At 34.6% G+C, this 24188-nt stretch overlaps 1 non-coding gene across 1 annotated transcript; it reads right to left on the bottom strand.

Moving 5' to 3' along the window:
• Window positions 1–22344: 22344 nt before the first annotated feature.
• Window positions 22345–22415, bottom strand: TRNAT-CGU (transfer RNA threonine (anticodon CGU)). The gene has a single exon. It is a non-coding gene; the product is annotated as a tRNA-Thr (tRNA).
• Between the last annotated feature and the right edge of the window lie 1773 nt (window positions 22416–24188).

Raw genomic sequence — 24188 nt, 5'->3', positions numbered from 1 at the left:
TTCTTCTATTCCTCATAAAGAAAAGGCCCCTGTGTTTCAACTCATCTAAAATATCACGTTCCCTCTTTCTATTCACTTCAATATTCTCCTCTACCCTTCTATTCTTTGACTTTCCAACTCTTCTTTTCTTACCTTTATATGGAATATCCAAGGTACTAAGAAATTCATCCTCATCCTCTGTCTTTTCAGTTTCAAACCCTTCCTCTTCGAATACTTCCCCGCTCGGATGTTCAAAAATATTTTCTCTTTTAACCCTTAAAGTTAGCCCACCATCTCTGTCCTCCTTTCTAACAACCCTTACCTCTGAATTGCTTATATCCTCATATTCATCACAATACATGGTACCTCCTTTAATCCCAGTATTTGAATTGTTTTCCATTCTGTTTGATATATCAACAAGTCTTTCTTTTAAAAATGGTAAGTAATCATTCAATTCTTCTGATCCAAAATTAGATATATTCCATAATCTCTCTCTACCCTCTCTGTATTTTAAAGTTAAGATCTTCCCTTTTCTAAATTGTAAACCATCAATCCCACTCATTCTATCTATCTACCTTAAAGGGGTCTTCTATCAAATTTTAAATTTCTTCATGTTCCTGTGGTTTTAGCATGAATGTTCGATTGTAAATAAAACCCATATAGTTGACAACACTTCTAATGTTTAGGAATGAAGGATTCCAGTGGAAACCACAGATTAAGCGAAACATTTAACTAGCTGCTAGGAGTAAATATAAATAGAATTGTGTAGTTAAAACCACACAGTAAGAGTTAACAATTCTTAAAATTTTTGATTTAAAAAAAGACCTTTCCCTTCTTTCTAGAAAACAAACAAAGGAAGAAATGCTAAAAGAACCTTTGAGAAAGAAAGTTACGATTGTGGGGGAGGGTGCATGTGGTAAAACGTGTGTACTTTTAAAGTTATCAAAAGGTATCTTTGAATCAGAGTATGTCCCAACTGTTTTCGAAAATACGTTTTACAATTTTGAGGTAAAGAAGAGGTTAGTTGAGTTGTGGCTGTGGGATACTGCAGGACAAGAGGATTATAACAGGATCATGCCATTGTCGTATCCTGGTACTGATATCCTGGTGATATGCTTTTCTATTGATAATCACTTCTCTTTCGAGAGTGTAGAAACTAAGTGGATTCCTGAGTTAAAATTTCATTGCAAGAATGTGCCCTGCATTCTTTTGGGTACTAAGATAGATCTCAGAAAAAACAGTGATAAATTGGAAGAACTGTCAAAATTGGCAAAATCCCCTATAACTCATAATCAGGGTGAAGAACTTGCTAGAAGAATTGGAGCATTAAAATACTTTGAGTGTTCCTCAAAGGAAGGCATTGGTGTAAGAGAGGTATTTCAGTTTATAGCTGAGTATTTGTATAGAGAGGAAAGGAAGAGAAAAAGAGGATTTTTGAAAAAGTTGTTACAATTCTTTATTCCATCAAATAATAAATAGCGGGTTCTTTCTATCTAAAATTTTCTATTTTTCTTATTGGGTATTGCTAGCCTTAATTTTGGGCTTAGATGAGGAGGGGGTTGTGTAGAGAGAGTGCACTGTACTTTTAGTTGATCATTAATTGGTAATCATAGACAAATAAATTTTACTGTTCTCCTTATCTACTGATCATTCATTTCAAAAACAAATAGTACTTGGTCTCTTCACCCCGTAACGGTTCTTTTGGTTTGTTGCCTTACTTTCCCAATTTTGAATCTTTTCCTCCTTTAGACCCTTCCTATGGATATAAAGGGAATAGTGAAAGAAAAGATAATAAGAGATGTATTCTACCACGGCCATAGTAAGGATGGGTGGAGAGTATTTATATATCATGAGCCAACTGCATATATATTAGAACCCATATTCACTCCTGAGGATATGCTATCCTATGATATGTTAAGAATTGAAAGACTGGAAGATTATTTAAGAGAGGATCTAAAAGGATATCCTGTTGTGTATTTCATAGAATCTAGTGACCAAACTATAAAGGATATAGTAAAGGATCATAAGAATATAAGGTACACGTCATTCCATGTTATATCTATCAATGGATATACTCAAAGACAGGAGAGTATGCTCAATAAATGTGTAGGTAAAAAGGGATATCCAGATTTGATCTATAAATCAATTCATTTAAACTTCATACCCTTTGATAATAGGGTCTTTCTAATTAGAGGTGGGGATGTCCCCAATAAGATCTTTTCCTTTGCACATACCATTGATTCCTTGTTTAATGTTTACTACACTTCAAATTCAACTCAAAGGTTGGCTTGTGATATAGAGAGTATTTTCAGTAAGGATAATAGGAAAAGAAAGGGTAATTTGATAATTATAGATAGAGGTCTTGATCTATTTACACCGTTGATTCATTTTTTTACCTTTGAGTCGCTTCTCCATGATTTTAAATTGGTTAATAAAGACAATTCCGATTTATTTACCGAGGATAGTGCCTTGTGGAAAAGTATTAGATATAAACACATAGGTGAGATAAATGAGACACTCTCAGATAAGGCCAAGTACTTGGTTAAGGATATAAAAGAATTGGATAGGAAGATGAATGTTCAAGATCTTCGTAGAACAATCTTGGAAGCACCAGAAAAGTTAAAACTCAAAGAGGAGTTAACCTCGTTTTTAGATCTTCTCGATAGATCAATCTCTAGGTTCGAAGAAGAAGATTTGAACTTGGTAAGTGAGATTGAGCAAAGTCTCTCCACAAAGTACGATAAAACAAAGAGAGTGTACAAAGATGGAGTAAAGGATTTTTTTGATATTTTAAATAATCAAAATATATCTAAAGAGGATAAGTTAAGGGTTTACTTACTCCTGTACTGTAGAAGGTATGAATTGCAAAGAAATGAGGAGAGTTTTATTATAGAGAAAGGGATATTTGATAAGGATGATTTAAAAATGAAAAATGGGATTGGTAGGATGGGTAGAGAGTCTGTGATTAGAAGGATAGAAAATAGGGATGTTAAGTATGATACAAGTAGGTATCCACCTCTACTTGAAGATATTTTAATTTCTTTTTGTAGAAAGAGAAGATCTTTAGTGGAGATTAGATCTGTGGGAGAGTGCCATGAAGATGAAAATGAAACAGAGTCCTTAAGAAAGAGTAGATTTGTCTTTAAAAAGGAAAAGAATGGAATCAAAAAGAAAAATGTTTTGTGTATTTACTTTGTTAATGGTATTACCTATGAAGAGGTAAAGATTGGTAGTGAAATATCTAAAAGATTTGGAGTTGAAGTTATTATGGGATCGGATGACGTTTTAACACCCTCTAAGTTTTTAGATTTGGTTAGAGAAATGTCAACTTGAAATAAAAAATTGATTTTTAAAATTTTTTGAGAAGTAACCCTCAAAGAAGAGTTAAACAAAGTAATTGGAGTTATGTACGAATTTTACAGACAAAGTTTTATAGGGAAAGCTTTGCAGGATGTAATAGATGAAAAGGTTAATAACCAGGAGATAACACCATTACAGGCCAACTCTATTTTAGAAAAGTTTGATGCTTCCATTCCAGTAGTATTTAGTAGATCCGTTCAGAGTAATGTAACCTTTAAAGGGGATGTTCATTCCTACAACCACGTGGACGGGGTTTGGAGATTTGCTGTTAAAAATTTTGATATTACAATCAATAATGAGCATATTATGACAAATTATGTTAAAATTGTAGCTTGTGATGCGGATACATCTGTAGATACGGGGAAGAAGAGAAAAAGAAAAAATAATTATAATTCTGGTGATAATGGCTGATTTGGAGTGTGGTACTGTGTTTAGATTGTTTTTGTATAACGTTTTGTGTATTGAGAAGGAGAGATTTTAATAAAACGTTTGAAAAATACATTCTATTTATTGATCTAGTAGCGGAATGGGTTATGTGGATACTATATCTCTGGGATCTGGAACCGTTAAGTATGCTTGGGGTGGATCTGATAATTGGCATGACTTCAACACTTCCTATAGAATGGTACTATCACTGTACCTAATCATCATGGACAACCGTGGGTAGGATAACCTTAGGATCAAATAAATAAGAGCGTGGTAGAGTTCTTCTTCTTTGAGAGTGATTCTCACGAGCTCTTAAAGGAAGGATATAACAATGTGGTAAATATCTGGTATGGAATGGTTATTAAAAATAGATTTAATGAAATAAAGTTATAATTAATGACATTTCCTTTCTACTCTAGCCTTTCTTGCTAAAAGACTGTCTTTTTAAGAGACCCTATGGACCTCTCCTACTCCCTGAGTAAGATAAGGAAGATACAAAATGAAATTCAAAGTTTTGTGATGGAACATTCAAATATGAAATGTTTAGAAGTGAGAGAGAGGTTTATACCAGAGACTCTGGTCTTTAATAGCAAGAGGATGGTCCTAAAAGGTACTCTAAATTTTATTTGTAAAATCACTAGTGATATAGAAAGATATCAAGAGCGTATTATAAATCAAACCAGAGCAATACAAAATAAGAATATAAAGAGTGAGTATAACACTTTTATAGATAAGGTAAGATCATACAAAAACATAGAAGAGATGAGGTGTTGTTATGAAAGGATAAAGAAAGATGAGGAACTATTGAAAATATGCTTTAATTTTTGTAGGTTAAGTGTAGAGGAGGTTAAAGTTTTATTTTTATTGCTAGATTCAGTTGAGTTATACCACCCTGGTAATCCTCCCATCTGTGATTTTGCACTGGAGAGGGTTAGAATACCTACAATGGATATCTCAAATGAGAGAATTAGAAGTATAGAGGGTATGGTAGAGTTATTAAGAGATGAGGGAAGTTAGAGTGTATCAAATAAAAATGAAATATGGTTTATAATGTTTTACTAGTTTATTGAAATTACATTTTCATGTAGGATTGAGAGGAGCTATCAACACATCTTGGTACACTCCTTGGAAGTTGTGCTAGTAGTAATCTTTCTAGCATCTCCTGGACCGTTGTTGTCTGGTAATCAAAGCACCCTGAAGATCTGGTTGTAAAGATTTTTTCTCACCTTAACTAGGACCTTTCATACAACCAATTCCTTCCATTGTAAACCACAAAAGAATTGTTTGTTGGTATTACCTGGTGATAGTAGGGATATTAATAAATTAGGATGCATTAAAGATAGATATAGCGTTTAATAAAAAGAACGTTAACAACTGATCTATCTAACCTCTTTATAATACTTTCTACAGTTCTTAGCGAAAATGAAAACTGAGTAGAGAAAACCAAACTTAAAGTTTAGAATGGAGAAAAACAAAATGCAAATACACGTTCTTAGTGAATTTCTATTCAAATAGAAGATACAAACTAGTGGATGAAGAACGTATAGTAAATAAGAATATTCTAAAAATACAGTTAACAGTATAAATGGAATATCTTTGAGGTCATATTCTCCACTGTTTAAAATTTTAAAGCATGCTACATGGTTTTTAACGGGAAGGGGATTGGTGGTATGGTTAACAGATGGTGTGGTACTATTTCTATTTTTTATGGTAAGGACTTCATGGAGATGATCTAAAAGAAGATATAGGAAATTCAAAAAGATGAACGGAAATAAGGAGAGAAATGATATATAGTGAGTATAAAGTGGGATGTAATAATATGTACCTAAGGAATGGGAGTATAAATTATTTATACTTTTGAGTAATCTTAAAAAGGTTTTAATGTCACTGGTGCCTTTCTTCAGTGTTATATCCAAGTGGTTGACACTTCTAAAGTAAGCGGTTTGTAAAGAAAGTATAAAATTTAGGAGAGTGTTGGTGGAATGGTTGGGTGATGTTAAAAGTGAACCCAAAGGATGATTTGAATTTACAAATCTAAGCTTGGTACTAAAGAAATGTTTAGACAAGAAAAGAAGATCTGAATTGGGTTGGAAATTGTCTAAGGGGTACATAGCCGTGGAAGAATGGTTATCGAAATTTAAATCTATCTCACAGAAATACCCAAACTCATGGGAAGGTGTTTTTATATCTTTTAATGTTTGTAAATCTTTGTATCTCTCAACTCCTCTAAATTTTATTAAAACGTTCCTCGCTAGAGTTAGATTTTGTAAGGATGAGTAGATCCCCATTACCTGTTTAAGATATTTCAGATCGGTGTATATCACAATAGTGTTGGAAATAGAATCATTTCTAAGTGACAACACCAACTCTCCATTCTCAATTCCAATATTTTCTAGATACTTCCAATCCACAAGCACCTTGTAATTTTCAACGAGTTTATCGTGCAGTGCCTCCTCTGTGTATATTTTATTCTTAGTAAAGTTAATGCGTAGAAAATACAAAGTTATGAATAGAATGATAAATCTCACCTTCCTGTGGTGTAACCTTAGCTTCTCTTCATTCTTTGTTGTTATCTTCAATAACATCCCCTTGATGGGTCGAGAGGTGAGAGTGGGAGATAACCACCCGAGACAAAGGATATGAATAGAAAACACTTTTAAAGTTAAAGGCACTACTAAAAGAATTGATATTCACAGAATAACATTCTATCAGTAACACCTGGATATCCACAATGAGAAAGAACTACAGTGCAAGCACAGTATCCCTCAAGGGATACCCACAGAGTATATCTCTCAAAGGAGAGAGAATGTCAGTTCTTACACTGACAAGAACAGTTACTACACTTGATCAAAGCCATTTGGCTTGAGAGGTGAGGGGTAAGTTTTAAATTTTTTATAAAGACTTTACATTCCCTCTAAGAATGTGGTCTAAGAAATGGGACTATGATGAAAGGTTGGATTAATCATAAGTGGTGTTTTACTTGGATATGGATCACAATAATGCTCTTCATCCAAGGATAGAACCTCTTCTACTTCCATTTTCCTTTTATTTTTTTTATGAGAGGTACCCCGGAAAAGATGAATCAAAATAATAAACCATCAAATTTATTCAACACCTCGTTCTTCTCATCTACACCACAGAAAAAGAATGGTGAATACCAGCAAGGCTCAAATCTTATGGGAAACAACGATATAAAGAGTAATATGGGGATTTTCACATCTCCATCAAATAGGAACACACTGGGATTTTCTGGATTTGGTCAGGGATCTTCCTCTCAGATGGGTCAGAATGCCTTGGGAGGTGGATTGCTAGGTGCTGGAGACAACACAATGAGGAGTGGGACGTTTGGTGGGAATACTTTAAGTGGTCTGGGAGGTACTTCAAGTGGACCCTCAAACTTAGGATTGGGAAACACATTGGGAGATGGATTTAATCAATCTCTCTTCTCCCAATCTAATACCTCTACAGGTCAATCTCTTTTTACTCAACCTGGGGGTATAAACCAACAACCAATGAACGTCAATCCATTTGGGCAGTCTCTTTCCACCCAATCACAGGGCGGATCTCTTTTTAATCAATCCAGGGATAATGCTTCTGCACAGAGTTTGTTTAGTACAGGATATTCACAGCCCGCGGTTAAACCTTTATCAGCCTTAGGACAACAACCATCCTCGGGCTTATTCCAATCCTCACCCTTAAAATCTACATTTAATCCCTTCCAAAGTAGTGGAACTTCAGTCAGTAACACTTCTACCTGGGGTCAGCCCAATACTATGTTGAAGAAAGGCACCAAAGACACTTCTTATGTAGATACTAAGATCAAGGATGAAATAGCCACAAGTGGGTTAACACAGTTTTCTCCTTGTAAGCATATCTGTGCGATGAGTGTATACTCCAACATTCCTGTAGAGGAGTTGAGATATGAAGATTATGAACTTGGGAGGAAACCTCTTCAGGATGTCCAACGATCCACCTTTAGTACTGTACAACAACCGAATAATACCTTTTCAACGTTTCTTTCGCAAGGATCTACCCAGACTCAACCATCTGCTGGAAATATTTCTCAAGGTTTGTTTTCTACATCACAACCTGCTTCTTATGGCTCTTTCCAATCCACAGATCCACAAAGGAGTACTTTTCCGCTTACCAGCACACCTTCCACCGCTCAGACAGTTCCATCTACGACACCATTTTCAAGTACCTTAACACAGCAAGGTTCTACACTTCAATTTCCATCAGCACAGCAATCTACTTTTCCATCTTTCCCCACCGCTTCTCAACAATCACAAGTAACCTTTCCAACATTTTCTTCTGCTCCTAAATCCAGTACACAACCTTCTACCTTTACGCCCACACCTTTTCAGCCTGTTAATACCACATTTCAACAGTCTGTTGGGCAATCTACAATTCAACAACCATTTCAGTCCACAGCTAATACGTTTCCAGGATCTGGGACTTCCATGTTTCAACAACCTCAACAGCCATTTCAATTCCAGTCTTCTCAACCAAACACCTTTTCGGGTTCTTTTTTCACACCAACACAGCCAGTTCTTGGTAATGTGCCCACCTTTTCAACCCAGGGACAGACATCCTCTGTAGATCTAACAGATCCTTTCCTTATTAAAGGTATAAAGTTTGAGAAGGTAGAGAAGGAGAGGAAATTCCCCAAAGATTTGATACCAACACCAATATTTGCTACCAGGAAGAACAAGCCAAAAGATAATTTTAAGCTACTCCTCCGAACACCAAAGATATCTACTAAAAAAGAGTTTTTTTATACCATACCATCCCTAGAATCACTCTCACATCTAAACGAGGTAACAAATCTCATAGTTGGTATTAAAGGTAAAGGAAAGATAGAGTATTTGGATAGGATAAATGCAAGTAATGTTACGATTGAGAATTTGGAAAATAAAATATTTTTTGGTACCTCTGGTGTAACTGTAAGTGATCCAATAGGCAAGGGATTGAATAAGAGGGCTAGAGTGTACATAGAGGGATATTTTCCGTATAGCAGAAGCACTGGAGAATTTATTATTGGTAAGAAGACGGAGTTTCCTCTTAAGGGTGTACAAGAAAGGTTTATTTACGAGCTGAGGAATGATACAACTAAAAAATTCATAGACTACAACTGTGATACAGGAACGTATCTCTACGAAGTGAACCATTTTTAAATAAAAATTGAAATTTTTAATTTTCTATTTCTCTCTTACCATTGGTACTGGTATCACCTTAACGAGCCTTACTCTCCTGGGTTTATCGGGCACTACAACCTTTCTGACCCTAGGAGATATCTTTGATTCAAACTCATCAAATATTTTATTGTCAGTGGTATTGGTGGTAAACCCTTCTCTAATCTCTTCATATTTACTTGTAGGTATTATAAGAATCTTTGTTTTACCATTCCCAGCCTTCTTTCTATATCCGTTGTTGTAATCCATTCCTCTAGCTCTATCACCCCTTCCATACGCATCACTAAACTCTCCTCCACAAGAAAGGCCCGTCTCTTTGGATGTACACCTTTTAAATGACTCTTCACTACAATTTAAAGATTCAAATACCAAAAATGAAAAAAGAATTGAAAGTACCATTTAATTCTCTTATCAAAGCTACCAAGTGTACAAAGTAAACTCCATTACTTAATTCCTTTCCTCCCTTTCTTTATGTTTCACATCAAACCAATTCAATTCCAAATGATCTTAGCTCAACAAAAGACAGGTTTAACTACAGGGTATACTTCAGAAGATGTGAATTAAAAATGCTAGCGTTATCACACCCTTTAAATCTTACATTGTACATTCTACTCTCACTTCCATTAAAAATTATAAAAAACACGGTTTTATTGTTAAGAGAGGGTTTAACATCGTAAGTAATGAGAACATCTAAAATTACAAACTTAACCCTCTCTCTAATAAAAATTACTCTTTTCTTATCCTCATAGTTAGTTATCATCATATCACCTCTTCCTATCTCTCTCCAAGTATCTTCAACAAATAAATATAAAATAGCCAATTCGTTAAAAATGATACTTTTTTGATCTATCCCATTGTTAGATTTGTCTATTTCATTATTTAATACACTCTCACAGTGTGATCCACAACTTTTAGAGTCTAAAAAGTTAAATTTCTCTCTTTTTACTTCTTTCTTGTCTTCGCTCTCTAAGAAAATGTTTCTTTCCTTTATAAAATCTTTAAAAATGTTTTTATTTTTCTCTTCCAATTCCTTTACACCTTCCATCTCAACATCCTTCTTCCTCTCTACCATGGGGTAAATTAGAACATCCCTTCAACAAGGAAGAAAAGGGAGAATTACCATTAAATTTTATTTATTTAAAGATGCGATCCAACGCTCTCCTTCCCTTGCAAGAATAGTGAGCCACAAAAATTTTAATTTTTAAGACTGGTCAGAATACCACAGTACAACTCTTAGAGTAAGTCATAAGGAATGGAGTAACCATTCATTCCAAAATACGGTACAGTGGTTACAACTCTTCATCCCAGCCGTGCTAGACCGCATGTTCATCAAACACCGGATGCGTACTCACTAAACAAATGATTCTGAATAGTACACCGACGCAAGGGTCCCAAGATTTTTTTTATTTATAGGAAAATTTTTAAATTTTCTAGAAATTCTCAAAATGGAGGGAAAATAGAAAAGCACCCAAAACTCTAACTCTCACCCTTTACTTTCTATCTTCCTGTCAATAATATGTAAAATACCTCTTATAACCCTATTCCTATTCACCCTACTCTTTTCAACCAAAATAATTCTCAAAATTATCAAAGCATCCACACCTTTCTCATATTTTATAATCCTTCTTAATATCTTGTCATACCTCTCTATTCTCTTAACACCCTCCAAGAACCTATAAAATGTTAAGCTGGGTATCTCCCTGTAATTCAAATTTTTAATTTTATTTACATCTATCTTCCTCTTTCTATTTATTACCTCCAAGAATCTTTTCCAATCAAATTCTACATCCTTTCTATTACATTCCCTTAGAATGTAGAAGTTATATTCTACAACCTTACTATACCTCTCTAGCAAATTAAAATATATCTCTAATAATCTTTTTATATCCTTGACTTTAATATTCTTAAAATACAGCTTCATTATCTCACTATCTTTACCATTCTCTAACAAATAGAATCCTTTAAACAACTCTTCATCTACGAAATATTCCCTTTCTAATAAAATTTTTATAATTCTTTTAATTCTATTAATAACCAAAGTTTTATCCTCCTTTTTAAAGATCTTACCAATACTTTCATTAAGTTTTTCTATCTTTTCATTTGATAAGGCGTTTATATCATCAAATGTTATATTTTCCTCTCTCTCCTCTTCACTCTCCTCTTCACTCTCCTCTCTCACTTCCTCTCTTACTTCTTCTCTCACTTCTTCTCTCTCCTCTTCTCTTTCCTCTTCACTCTCCTCTTCTATTCCATTTATGCTAAATATCCATTCTATAAAATAATTATAAACTTTATAAACACATTTATTAGATAACTCCACATTTTTAAAAAAATAAATTAAAATCTCTTTATAAACCTTTAACTCCTTTTCTATTAACTCACAGAGAATGTCAAAAATACAATTTTTATTCATTCTCACCTCTTTTATCTCTAAAATACTCAAAAATATACTTTTTAGCAAATAATTCCCTTCACTTTCTATCTCTTTGTCAAATTCTATGAAACTATCATTCATTATCCCATTATCTGTCCTCTTGTCATTCTTCCTTAACTTAAATATCTTTAATTTACTTAATAACTCCTTCTTGTCATCTTTAAACACCTTTAACAGATAAATTATTAACTTATTTATACTTTTATTGAATAATTCCTTATCTTCCATTAAAACCAAAATTAGAGAGTTTAGATTTTCTACTTCAAATTTAATTCCACCATTCATGCAGGGGTAGAGGAGTGAAGAGTTTGTCTTTTGAAAAATCTTGTAAAAAGATGTTTATCATCTTATCATAAGAAATGATCAACTTAAATCCATCTACTGTAATTGTTTATGTGGAATCCTGATATAAAACTCAGTATATGGTATCTCACCGCATATGAAAATCCTATAGTTCCCACCCTTGATCCTCAAAGGGTTAAAACCTTGGGATTTTAGTACCCCATGATACAAATTTTAAATTTGCTTCCAAACATTGAGGAGCTATTAAGAGGAGAGGATGTAAAGAGCACAGAAATAGCTCTGAATTTAATACTAGAGCATATAAACATCTTAGGAATACACCTGAAACCAGTAATACCCTTGTTAAATTGTAAATTAGAGAATAATCCTAGAGAGGAAGTACATCTATGTTTAAGTAAGATACATTTCGTTAATAAAGAATATAAACTATCTGTTAGACATGCTCTAATGGCTGGGGAATCTCTTAAAAAAGAAAATTCCTTTTTTTATAGAAATTTGGTTCTTAGAATGATAGATTGTTATTTAGAGGGAATGGATAGTGAAAGTGATTTCAAATCGTTGAAGGGGTATATCCTGAATATAATACAAGGTAGTGATAAGAACATGTCCATTTTAGGATTTTTACTGGAGTCTGGAGAGTTTAGTGTTTTAAAGGAGTTTTTAATGAAAATTATCCATGAAGATGCAAATTTTGACTACTTTTCCATCTTATTACGAGTAGGGCGGGAAAAGTGCTTGATAAATGAACTGTACTTAGTATGTACAGAAATATGGAATGAGATTTTGAGTTCTGGAAAGATCGAGCTTCTAAAAAACAAATTTTTTAATTTCATGCTAGTTGATGCATGGATACACCGGAGAGAGAAGGATAAAATTATAAAATTTATAATTGAAATGAAGGAAAGAGATACCTTGATGGTTTATGAGATGTGTTTGTATCTAAATGACAATTATCCATTTATAAGTAGAGAGATAGAAATGGGAGATGAAAGGATTGATCAAATTTTAAATGGTGAGTTCAAAAGAAGGATTTATTTAAATTTCTTAGTTCGGCAAAACACAACTGACTTTACCTTTCTACAAAGCATGGCTAGGCCATTAACCTCTAGAAGCTCTTCAAATCATTGTGGGGTGTGCTATGCTAATGCCATAATGAATTTAGGATCTACAAATGATACTTTCTATAGAATGAACGTAGATATGTTTGGACAGGCCAAAAATTGGTGTAAGTTCATTGGTATTGCTAGCTTGGGAATGATTCATTCTGGTAATGATAATTCCTATGACATTTTAAAGAACCTGTTTCCGTCAGAGAGTAACCTAAACGAAGGAGGTTCTTTGTTGGCTTTGGGTTTGATTAACAAAATTAAGAATAATTCTGAGGATATCTCGTTCTTTCTTAATTTCGTTGATATTGAGGATCCCTCTAAGTTGAATCCAGAGCTAATTCATGGAGCATGCCTGGGCCTGGGATTGTGTGCTATGGGATCTAAGAATTTTGAATGCATCCAAAAATTGTTAAATATTCTGAAAATGGAGAATACACTCTCCTCTGAAGCAAGCGCATATTCAATTGGAATGGTTTTATTGGGGTGTGGTGATTTATCCCTGATGAGAGAGATGTTATGCATAGCTAAGGAGACAGATCATGAGAGAATTTCACGAGCTATTGGTATCTCTCTTTCCTTGTGTGTGTTGGAAACAGAGAATGCATTTGAATCATTCATAGACGAAATGTTAAAGGATAAATTTGATATTGTAAGATACTCAGCACTGTTCTGCTTAGGGTCATCTTACGTAGGAAGTGGGTCTTTGAAGATAGTATCCAAAATATTACCCTTTGTTAATGATGGAAATGAGGATGTAAAAAGAGCTGCTACTCTAAGTTTAGGTTTTGTGTGTTGTAACAACGAGAATTTACTTATTGATATTTTGGAACCGTTATCTCAGAACCATTCGCCATTTGTTAGAGCCGGGGTAGCCTTGGCTTTAGGATTCTTCTTATCAGGGACAGGAAATGATAAAGCATGTAATATTCTGGAGGTATTAATGTATGACACGTCCAATTTGGTAAAACAAAATGCATGTATTGGCGTTGGATTTGTCATAATGCAATGTAATCCTAAAATAGTTAAAAATTATCTTAGAATAGTAGAAAGAATTAATAAATTGATAGTAGAGAGATCAGAAGATAATTCCTATAAAGTGGGTGCAATTCTGGGAAGAAGTATCATTGAAGGGAGTGGAAGGAACATAATTTTCAGTGTTAAGAGTATAGTAGGTAAGATAGAGAAGAGTAGGGTGTGTGGTGCTTTAATGTTCTTCCAGATGTGGTATTGGTATCCTATGATATCATTCCTATCCTTGTGTACCTTTCCAACGGGGTTATTTTGTGTAGACGAGGATCTAAAGTTAGTGAGTGGCTATAGTGTTAGAGTAGAGGGTGACTCCAAGGATTACTCGAATTTTTCAGTTAAACTACCAGAAGTTAAAAAGTCTAGGAGAATTAAAAGGAGGATATCTGCTAAACCTAAGGTTGAAGACCATAAAGAGGAGGAGAAGGAGGAAAGAAATACAAAAAGTGAAATTGACGAGAATGGAGAAGGGTGTTATTACATAAAAAATGGAGAAAGAATGACGTACCTTCAAAGATTCCAAACAAAGCTAAAAGATTTTAGCTTTATCTTCTCTAGTAAGAGGTGTAACGGTAAATAAAGGGAGTGTTTTAGTTAGCTGTCATTTAGATGCATCTAAAATTTTTACATTAAAATCGCTCTTTCAGGAATCCTTCCTGTTACTTACATTAGCAATAAAGAATTCGCTGATTTCATCTACCAGTGGCCCCAAATTCCCTTTGTTGCTCTTAGATAGGTTAATAACACCCTTTATCAACCCTTTAATATCCTCTCTTGTTACAAGAATGTCACTTCCATCAACAAGACACTCTTTACCTACTATAAATCTATCTCTTAATAAGTCACTGACCGTTGGTCTCTTTTTAGGATCTCTCATTAAACACTTTTTTATGGTGCTAACTATGCTCTCGTACTTTCTATCCAGCTTTTTATATTCCATTTCATAATTGTCATTTTGTAGTGCACCTATCTTTTCCATTACAGTGGTATGAGAATGTAAAGGTGGGTTTCCATAAACCATTTCATATAAAATACATCCTAAGGACCAAATATCACTACTCCTGTTGATTTTACCCTTTGAGTTCTTCAATATTTCAGGTGGCATGTAATTAACAGTCCCTGCTTTGCATTCTATGTCCACACTTGTAGTGTTATTACTATTTTTTTCATTCTTTATTACTTTTGATATACCAAAGTCTATTAATTTAACTCTACCTTTGACAAACAGAAAGTTTGCTGGTTTTATGTCTCTGTGAATTATCTTCTCCTCATGGATTCTCTTTATAATATTCAATAGCTGCTCCCACAGACTTCTTATGAAGTTTAAGCTTAAAAATTCTAAGGTAATCGTGGTACTTACATCATCAAAATTATACTCTTCTCTATAGCTCAATCCATCATTCTTTCTCTTTCCATTCTTCCTAATGCTCTCTAATTTACATTCCTTTAGTAATCCTGAGAGATCTATCTCTCCATACTCCATGAGAATGTAAATGTTATTTTCTTTTATCTCAAAATCTAACAATTCCACTATCTCTTTAGAACCTTTTAATCTTTCTAGTAGATTTATCTCATTTAGGTACCCTTGGAACAGTTCTTTATCTTCCATGGAGATAGATACAATCTTTAGTGCGTATATCATTTCATTATGTAACACTCTATACACTTTACTACTTCCTCCCTTCCCTATAAGATTTATTATCCTCAGTTTTCTATTATTTACCTCCACCTCCCTCAATTTCTTGGGAGAGAAGATGGTTGGTGTAATCTCTTCTTTGGCTTTACTTTCAGTTCTATCCTTTAAATTTAATAATTTGTTAATTTGAGCTGTAATTTTGGGATTATACTCATCCCCCTCTATTTTACATACAATCTTGCCATAGGAATTGGTTGGTGTATCAGATACGTACCTATCTCCAGTCTTATGAGAATCTCTCTCTTTATAAAAATCGTTAAATCCATCTTTAGATGAATGCTTATTAAAAAAGGACCTATTTTGAATGGATGTATTGCTCATATCTTTATGTTTATTATCGAGTATATATTTACCTCAACTTCTCTTGTCCCACTTCTCGTGTTTATGCAATTATTTATGAAATTTTCATTTATGCATTCATGCAGACCATTTTCAAAATGTGTTGGAAAATTCTTGTTATCATTTCCATTACCTCTTTCCTCTCTATTGGTCCTATTCTCTAGGGAATCTCTCAGTTCGCTTATCTCCTCCCTGCATTTACAAAGGAATCTCAAAATTTGCTGTTTTTCTGTACATTCTTTGTAACTGATAAACTCAAAGGACTGATTCACAAACTTGCTGAACAAGTTTACAGAGGATGTGTCTCCCAAATTACAAAGAACTTGAGACTTTTCAAATTCTATAAAGTTGATCCAGTAACCCAAAAACTTGTAATAATTTATTTTTAGTGTTTTGTACATTTCCCTTATCTCATTTACATCTGTTCCTAGTTTTAACAGCACTTTAAAATAATTTACCCAAATTTTTAGTGTCTCTGAGTTTATCGGCAAATCTTTCTGCGTAGCCTTTGAGTATAAAGACAATTCCCTGGTATCTGATATTCCTCTGTTTATTTCATTGTCTATGTGTTCTAAGATTTCCTCACTACTGAAGAGACCTTCCATTACTTAGGGTACATTTTCACCGTGCTATAAGGAGAGGATTGGTTAAAGGTAAAGCTTAGAACGCACTGTACCAATAAGTTGACTTTTTATTTAAAATCTTTAGAAAGCCTTAAAAGACCCAAAGCTGCTTCATAAAATACATTTCCATTTTTATTACGAAGACTATTCTTGGTACAATTAGAATTTCTAATAATTCTAAACAACATTTCCCTTTTCTTATTTTCCTCTTTGTTGGAGATATCCTCATAACCACTCTTACAATTCCCCTCTTGATACCTAAAATTATCAGGTCTAAAGACATGGCATGCCCTAGACCTCATCTTTTTATTTATGGCATTATACGGTCTTAGAGTAGAGCTACCACTACCCTTAACATTCCTCTCGGCGATGTTGTTAACTGAACAGGTACAAATCTAGTTATACCACAACCTCTCGTATCATTATAGTAAGACTTCTCTCCTACCTTACACGGATTTCCAGTATCTTTCATTGATACTCCACGTTTCAATTCGCTATAATCTTTACCACCACTCTCCAAGTAAGACCTACCACCACTCCTACCTTTAATATAACGATATTGGGGAGTATTAACCTGGGAGTGACTCAATGAACTGGACATAAATGTAATATGACTCATTGGAAGGTCAAAGCAATGGGATAAACTTGGGATGTTCTTAGTAACACTCACTTCCCTTACATTCACATCTTTAGAGAGTCCAACCATTTTATTTTTCATGTTAAAATCATCCATACCTTTTTCTTGCTTCATTTCCCTTTCTCCTTTAAACCCAGAAGTACGTTCATTTAGAAATTCCAAGACAAAATATTCCATAAATGGAGTATAAAAAGAGAATATAAAAGAAAAGAAAGTGTTGACTTATAAGGTAAAGAGGTTATTATGGAATATTTATAAAGGATAAATTTGTTAATGGAATGGCAATAAAAAATTTAAAATAAAAGTTTAAAATTACAATATTTAAAGGGATTATTCCCTAATAATTTAACAAGATACACAATTTTCTAACTTTTAATATAATTGTAGTTCATATTTGGTATCTTTTCAATGCCATTATACATCCCTTAAAATATAAATTTAATTTATAATACATTTTAACCTTTAAGGAATGTATAACTCTAATTATTAGCTGTAGCTATATTAAAGTTAATAAACGTGGAGTGCACCTTTAACCTGGAATATAAAACTTGGAGAATTTTAAAATCTCACCTTTATTTAACTTTAGGGTGTTATCCCAACCTTACCTTTAAATTTCCTACCTCCTCCCCCGTGAAGAATTGAAAAATCTTTTTAAAGAACCAAACCCTTTAAGGGAGGAAGTAGGAGATGTACACTTCACTAGACAATTTTAAGGAGGGTGATAATGTATAAGAATAGTTGGTAAAGTTACAAGAATTGAATCCCCAAAGATTTATTTAAAGACCAGTACTGTGGAAGTACCAATAAAATATGTGAATTTGCATAAATACACCAAGTCCTTCCTAAGTGTTAGTGGGGTGGTAGATGAGGAGGGATGTATAGTAGAGGAACAGGTGGACCATTTAAATGAAAATTTTAATAATGCAATGTTTGATGAGTTCCTTAAGGTTGCTGATAAGTTCCCTGAGCTATTTTGAAAGCATAGAACCACCTCTGGCCTTTAACTAAACTTTACCTTTTCTTGGTATTTCTTTTCTTCCTTTTCATCTTCTCTTTCTTCCTCATTTTGCTCTTCCTTCTCTCTCTTTGGAGTTCCTTAACCCTCCTTTTATTCATCTTCCTCTCGGCTCTACCTCCAGCTCCATCTAGCGAGAGACTCTCTTCTACCTCTTCATAAACCTCCTCTCTACACTCCGTAAAACACTGTCTTCATCCTCCTCAAGAGCTGTAAAATTAGCTATATCTTCTCTATTAGCTACATCTAACATTTTCATTGGTATAAACATCGTTTTATCTAACTCAAGTCCCTTAAGGTACTGTGGTATCTTCTTATTAGTAATCCTTTCAAAAAGAACACTTTTATCCTCTACAACACATCCCTTCCTGGAAAAGTAGTTGTTTATATTTGTTATATCTGTTATAAGAAATTCTATTGCATTCTCGTGGTTCAACTCAACACCCTGCCCAAGATCTATAACATAAACCTTGGATTGGAAATATAAAAGATTGTACTCTGAGAGATCTGAATGTATTAAATTACACTTATTGTACATCTTATGGATAATATCTACAACTTGATGGTACATGTCTTGCAATATTTCAATTGGAGCGATGACATCCTTCAATCTTGGTGCTATCTCTTCCATACCACCAATTAAGGACATTATTAAAACGTTGTTCTTTAGATATATCGGAACTGGTGTATACCAACCTTATTTAACCTTTTAAGGTTTCTAACTTCCTTTTCACCCCACAGCTTAACTAGCTTCCTGGGGTTACCAATGCAGTAGGACTGGAATCTCGGTTCACTTTGAATATACCTCTCCCTATCTCTGAAGTGAAGAATGGATGTTTGATAAATCTTTATAGCACAAGAATGGAAAAGATTGGAATTTGTGTTGGATTTAACAAATTTACAGTTTAATTGTGGTGATACTTCTCCTATATACACATTAGCTTCCTTTCCAGTACTAATACATCCTTGTAGATCCCTTAGCATCTCCCTTCTTTCCAATTTTCTCAGAATTGAAAGTGTCCTCTGGTCTAGAACCGTTTCTTTAGTAGCTCTGTCTGCTTTATCTTTCGACCTCTTCTTCACTTTGAAAGAGTCCATTTAATTTTGGGGGAGGAGTAAAATTTTTAAAAACGAGGATGCTAGGAAATGGAAGTTTTAACTCTCATATTTCCATTCCATTTTCGGATTAAAAAGATAAAATTTTGATAAAAAATGAAAATATAAAATATCCCTTGAAGCCATGGGAATTGATATGATATCCTTTATGTTAATATACGCTAGATATTCTAGTGAAATGTATTATATGGATAAATCACTTTTTAATGGCATTGATAAATTAAGTAACCTCGAAAATGAGAAGAATACTAAACTCGCTTCTAAAACCATCGAAAAGATCAAAAAAAAAGCTGGTGACATCCTTCCCGGTGAAGATAGTAAAATCTATAACATGTTTAGCAAAGGTAAGGTGTTTTTCATACTAATAGGATTTTTTCTGGCTTGGTATTTGATATACCTTGTACTAAAGTGTGTTTTTTGCTGTCTTCCTAAGGCTTTTATAGTAGTAGTATCCTTAATAATACCTTTGGGTCTTTGCATCTACTTCTTTGGTGTACAAGGAATTTTAAATGGTTTGGGGATTGATTAGATTTAAGGAAGTACATGGAGGGTTTGTGGTAGTGGGAAAGGTTCTTTAGTTTAAATAAATTTTTACTTGTCACCCTCTCTTGTGATATGTTTAGTGGAATATCCTTTACAGCAAAGCATCAATTGATAGTAAAAGAGGTATATGGAAAGGATGATAAGGTAGATGAACAGAAGTTAAGTTATTTAATTCACTATTTGAAATCAAAAACAGATAGAATGAATAAAATATTGAGTTATATGAAGGAAAGAACAATTAAGGAACTGAGAAAGACAGGGAACACCTCTATTAGTTCTAGAATACTAACAGAAATAATAATTCAACTGAAGAATAGTTCTGTAACCTATGAATTACCGATGTTAAAGATAATAATTTCAATTATTAAGGAGATACTGAGAATTAAATCTAAAAATAAGTTCAATTTTAAGTGTTATGAGTCTTTCCTGAGTTTTGTGGATTTGATTTGTTTTTTGGTTCCACGGAGGTGAAGACCTTCAAATCCGAGAAGTATCTAAAAAAGATACTAAAGCTTATAACCGAGGTTATAGGAAATGTTAAGGTAAGTGGGGAGTATAGAGAAATGGAGTTTTTTAGTGATGAAAGTAATGTGGAAATGGGGAATGAAGTGGTAGAGAGTAGTGAAGAGACAAGCAGTGTGTTTGATTACACAAGTGAGAATAACCAGATAGAGATAGAGTTCGATTATTTCTTTTTAAAGATCATCTCTTCAATAATAAAGGTTAAAGATTTATTTTTTAAGGATTATTCTGAGAAGTACAGGTGGATCATAAACTCTTTGATCATTTCCAAGGATCTGAACCAAAACAAGAGGATCTCGATTTTAGTTTACCTCATAAAATCCATAAATATTGTTAATTCCCCGTGCTTCACCTATTTGTATCTAAATACACTCTCATCCCTTAGAACTATCCAAGATGAGATGGTACTGAAGATGTGAACTGGGAGGAGTACACCAAGGAGAGTATTTTGTATAACAAGGAAAGTAAGGTACTAGAGAATATACGAAGATATGTTACCATAGATGAAGGTAACACAACCAACAAAGATACAGAACTGTTAAATAACAATCAATCACTCAATAGCTTAAATTTACAAATAGTCACTCCTTCTAATACCTCACTCAACTCACTCCAAGGCGATAAAAGTGGAGCAGTGGTGAATCTGGTAGATAACACCTTTGTGGAGTATCTTTATCTTTTGTTGGTGGAGAATATACAGAATAACAACTTGTCTTTCATTCTGATGGGAGTGAATCACATTCTAATGGAGAACAAAGAACTGTTAAAGGAAAGGGAGATAATTAGCAAAAAGATAAATTGGTTAATTAAATGGGGAGAGTATCTCTTAGAGTACAAGGATGTATGCTCTATAAATGTTTTAGATTTGAGTAGATCCTTTTTTACCGTTTTAAAGATCAGATCAGATACTCCCAGAATGTAAAAAGAAAGGCTTGTTCTAACCCAAAAGAGGTGGTAGATAAGTTATCTTTAGAGAGTAGATTTGAACCCTATCCTTTTGCCCTATTTCGATACATCAAGAAGTTCTTCAGTAAATCCAAGAATATCTCGGATGTATTCTATTTATTTCTTAAGAAATCCTTTCAATACGATTTTATTACCAAATCTGATAAGAAGATCACCATCTATCCCAGAGGATATCAAAATTTGATATTTGATGAGATGATTTTATATTACGAAGAGAGAGATACTCAAAACATCCAAACAAATGAAATAGATGGAAAGTACATCTCGCTGATAATAAAAATACTGGAAGAAATAGAAGCATTTAAGGATAAGTCATTTCTAATATTAAAATACATTTTAAATCAAAGTGTAGCTGTGGTAAATGAAATAGAAAGAAATAAAATATGTGCTATATTCTGTAAATTAAGGAGTAAGTATTTATTTTTATAGCTCTAATTCCTTGTTATTGGATACATTAAGGGTATCAATGAATAATAGCGAGTATTTGGAACAGGAATATCTAACTCTGTGTATGTTATATGGGAAAGGGGAGTGTGGTGTTATTATAGAGATTTACAAGATAGATTTAAATGAGGAGAGTGTTGAGGAGTTTGTAAAGAGGAGATTTGGAAGAGAGATCAAGGGATATAAAGTAAGGGATGATTTGGAGTTTTATGATGAATACTTTGGAGCTACCCAGAGGTTGTATAGCAGCTCTTTGAAATCAAGCATTAACTTGGAGGTGCTATCCCAGAAGAGAAGGAGTTCTATTAGAATTTTAGGGTTCTTTAAGAAAGGTGAGAAATAGGGGATTTATTAAAGTTTATGTTTTTCTAACTCTGAGATACGTCCTTGCTCTCACCGGTGTGGTTGTATCATCTTGTGGTCCCTCCTTGCAAATATCAAAATTTACATTTTCTATTTCTTCGAGAAGTACTCGGCTTTATTAACTAGAAATGGCTTGTTTAATTCTAAATTTGGAGGAAGATCCTTCTCTTGTATTTCTCTTGGTGTTTGTAGAATAATAACTTTCTCTTGTTCCATGGGACGGAGAAGGGGGAGTGGGTGTTAAAAAAGAAAGGCCTATGGCAGAATCGAACCGCCGCTCCCACTTTACGAGAGTGGTGTTCTACCATTAAACTAATAGGCCCCGGTTGGGAGCGAAAGATAAGCTTATATGAATAAATACAATTTGAAGTACAAGCTATGTGTGGTTTGTATTTCCATTAATAATTTTTTTTTGCCTATTTTTTTGTTCTTGTGCGTCCCCCCCCCCCGTGGCTTGCGCGAAGTCACACCGCTGATGTGTCCGATCCGACCTGGCCTTGTACTAGGCTTTGTTTGGTGGATCGACTAACCTCCCCCCACTGGGGTTCTCCCCACTCCGCCACCCGGTTCGACATCCTCGCTGCTGAAGCCGCCTTTTACACACAGCCTCCCCCAATCACGCCTTCACTAAAAATACACCCATTTGATGACCTTTTACCGACTCTATCCTATACAGTAGGTGCCACTCCAACACTTTTTTTCCCCCCCCCCCCCCCGAACTATCATGTCCACTTGTCGCGAGACACCAATCCAATCAGAACCCACGTTTCCCAAAGACACACTACTTGACCACAACCCCACATTCATACTAACATATTCAAGGCTGCTATTGACCTCACACCCCTGCCCCTCCCCCAACCCATTGACCCCAAACCCCCTGTCCTCCTCTTTTTTTTGTTCTAACGATTCACTTATGCCATTTATGTTTTTACATTTGCTATCGACTTACGCGTATGAGTGTATTTCTATTTATTGTTTCTTCTTTGTATTTACCCAGAATCTACGTATTTTTATATTGATGATCAACTGAGTATAGTCCAGCATTTTCGATAGTTTTTGGTTAATAAGGTTGGTAACCCGTACATATACTTACATTCACGCCTTTTCCCCCCCCTTGTCACTACCCTTTCATACGGAACCTTGTTACTTTATCGCTTTGCTCTAACATATACAGTCCATCGAGTTCGTTTTTAGATAGTCTTCTAATCTCCACCGCTGCCACCCACTAGTTTTATTGACACACTTAAGTAACGTTGTGTTGTATTGCCAATAAACATCCCTCACCACACAAAGAGCATCCACACTGTTTGCACCCAGCGACCTATCTGCACCTCATCCAAAATCAAAAAGTCGCTCCCCCGCAAAAGAATGCGACAGGGACTGATTGTTTATCGCCACTTCTTGCTCTTCAGGTATCATGCGCTGCATTCTTCTGTAAGATTCCCGTTAGCATAAGGCCTTTACTATTGTCAACCTCTGCTCCCTGTTTGTTTTGCAGTACACTCCACCATTAGGACTCCAACGGAACCTTATACCCTTTCCTCCCACCTCATTCTCCTGTTGCCCCTTTTTGGCCGTTCCTATCCCCACCACCCCCCCCTGAGCTTCTTTATGGATGAAACACTTTCAATAGCTTCTCAGTCTTTACCCGTATCCTGTCATCTGTTATCCTCATCACCCACTACAAAACGCCGAGCTCCGTAATCCCTCATATACACACCACATCCCGTTCTGTGGCACTTTTCCTTCCCATCATCACGCCCCCCCCTAGCCTTCCCATCACCCCCCCTCAACCCATCACTCAAACTACTGTTTTGTGCCATTCCCCATTCCACCAAACACCGCGTACATCCTCCACTTTGTTTAATTTTCGTGTTTTTATCTACCCGTAACTCTCATTAAATTATGCAAGCCCTTTCATCCTCTCCTGTCTCGACTTATTATCCTGTCATTACCACGGGAACTGATCTTTTCCATTTGTCACTACCAATCTAGTTGAGAAGAAATGTTTTGTCCCTTTTGGGCCGAGTCGTATTGTTATCCTTACATAAAATTGTGCACTACAAAACTGATACCCATTTCGTGTTTCCTATCT

Source organism: Nylanderia fulva, unplaced genomic scaffold, assembly GCF_048542155.1.
Source record: "Nylanderia fulva isolate GAGA-0341 unplaced genomic scaffold, ASM4854215v1 Scaffold108, whole genome shotgun sequence".
NCBI classification, from domain to species: Eukaryota; Metazoa; Arthropoda; class Insecta; order Hymenoptera; family Formicidae; genus Nylanderia; species Nylanderia fulva.
This window is presented reverse-complemented; position numbering and strand designations above follow the sequence as displayed.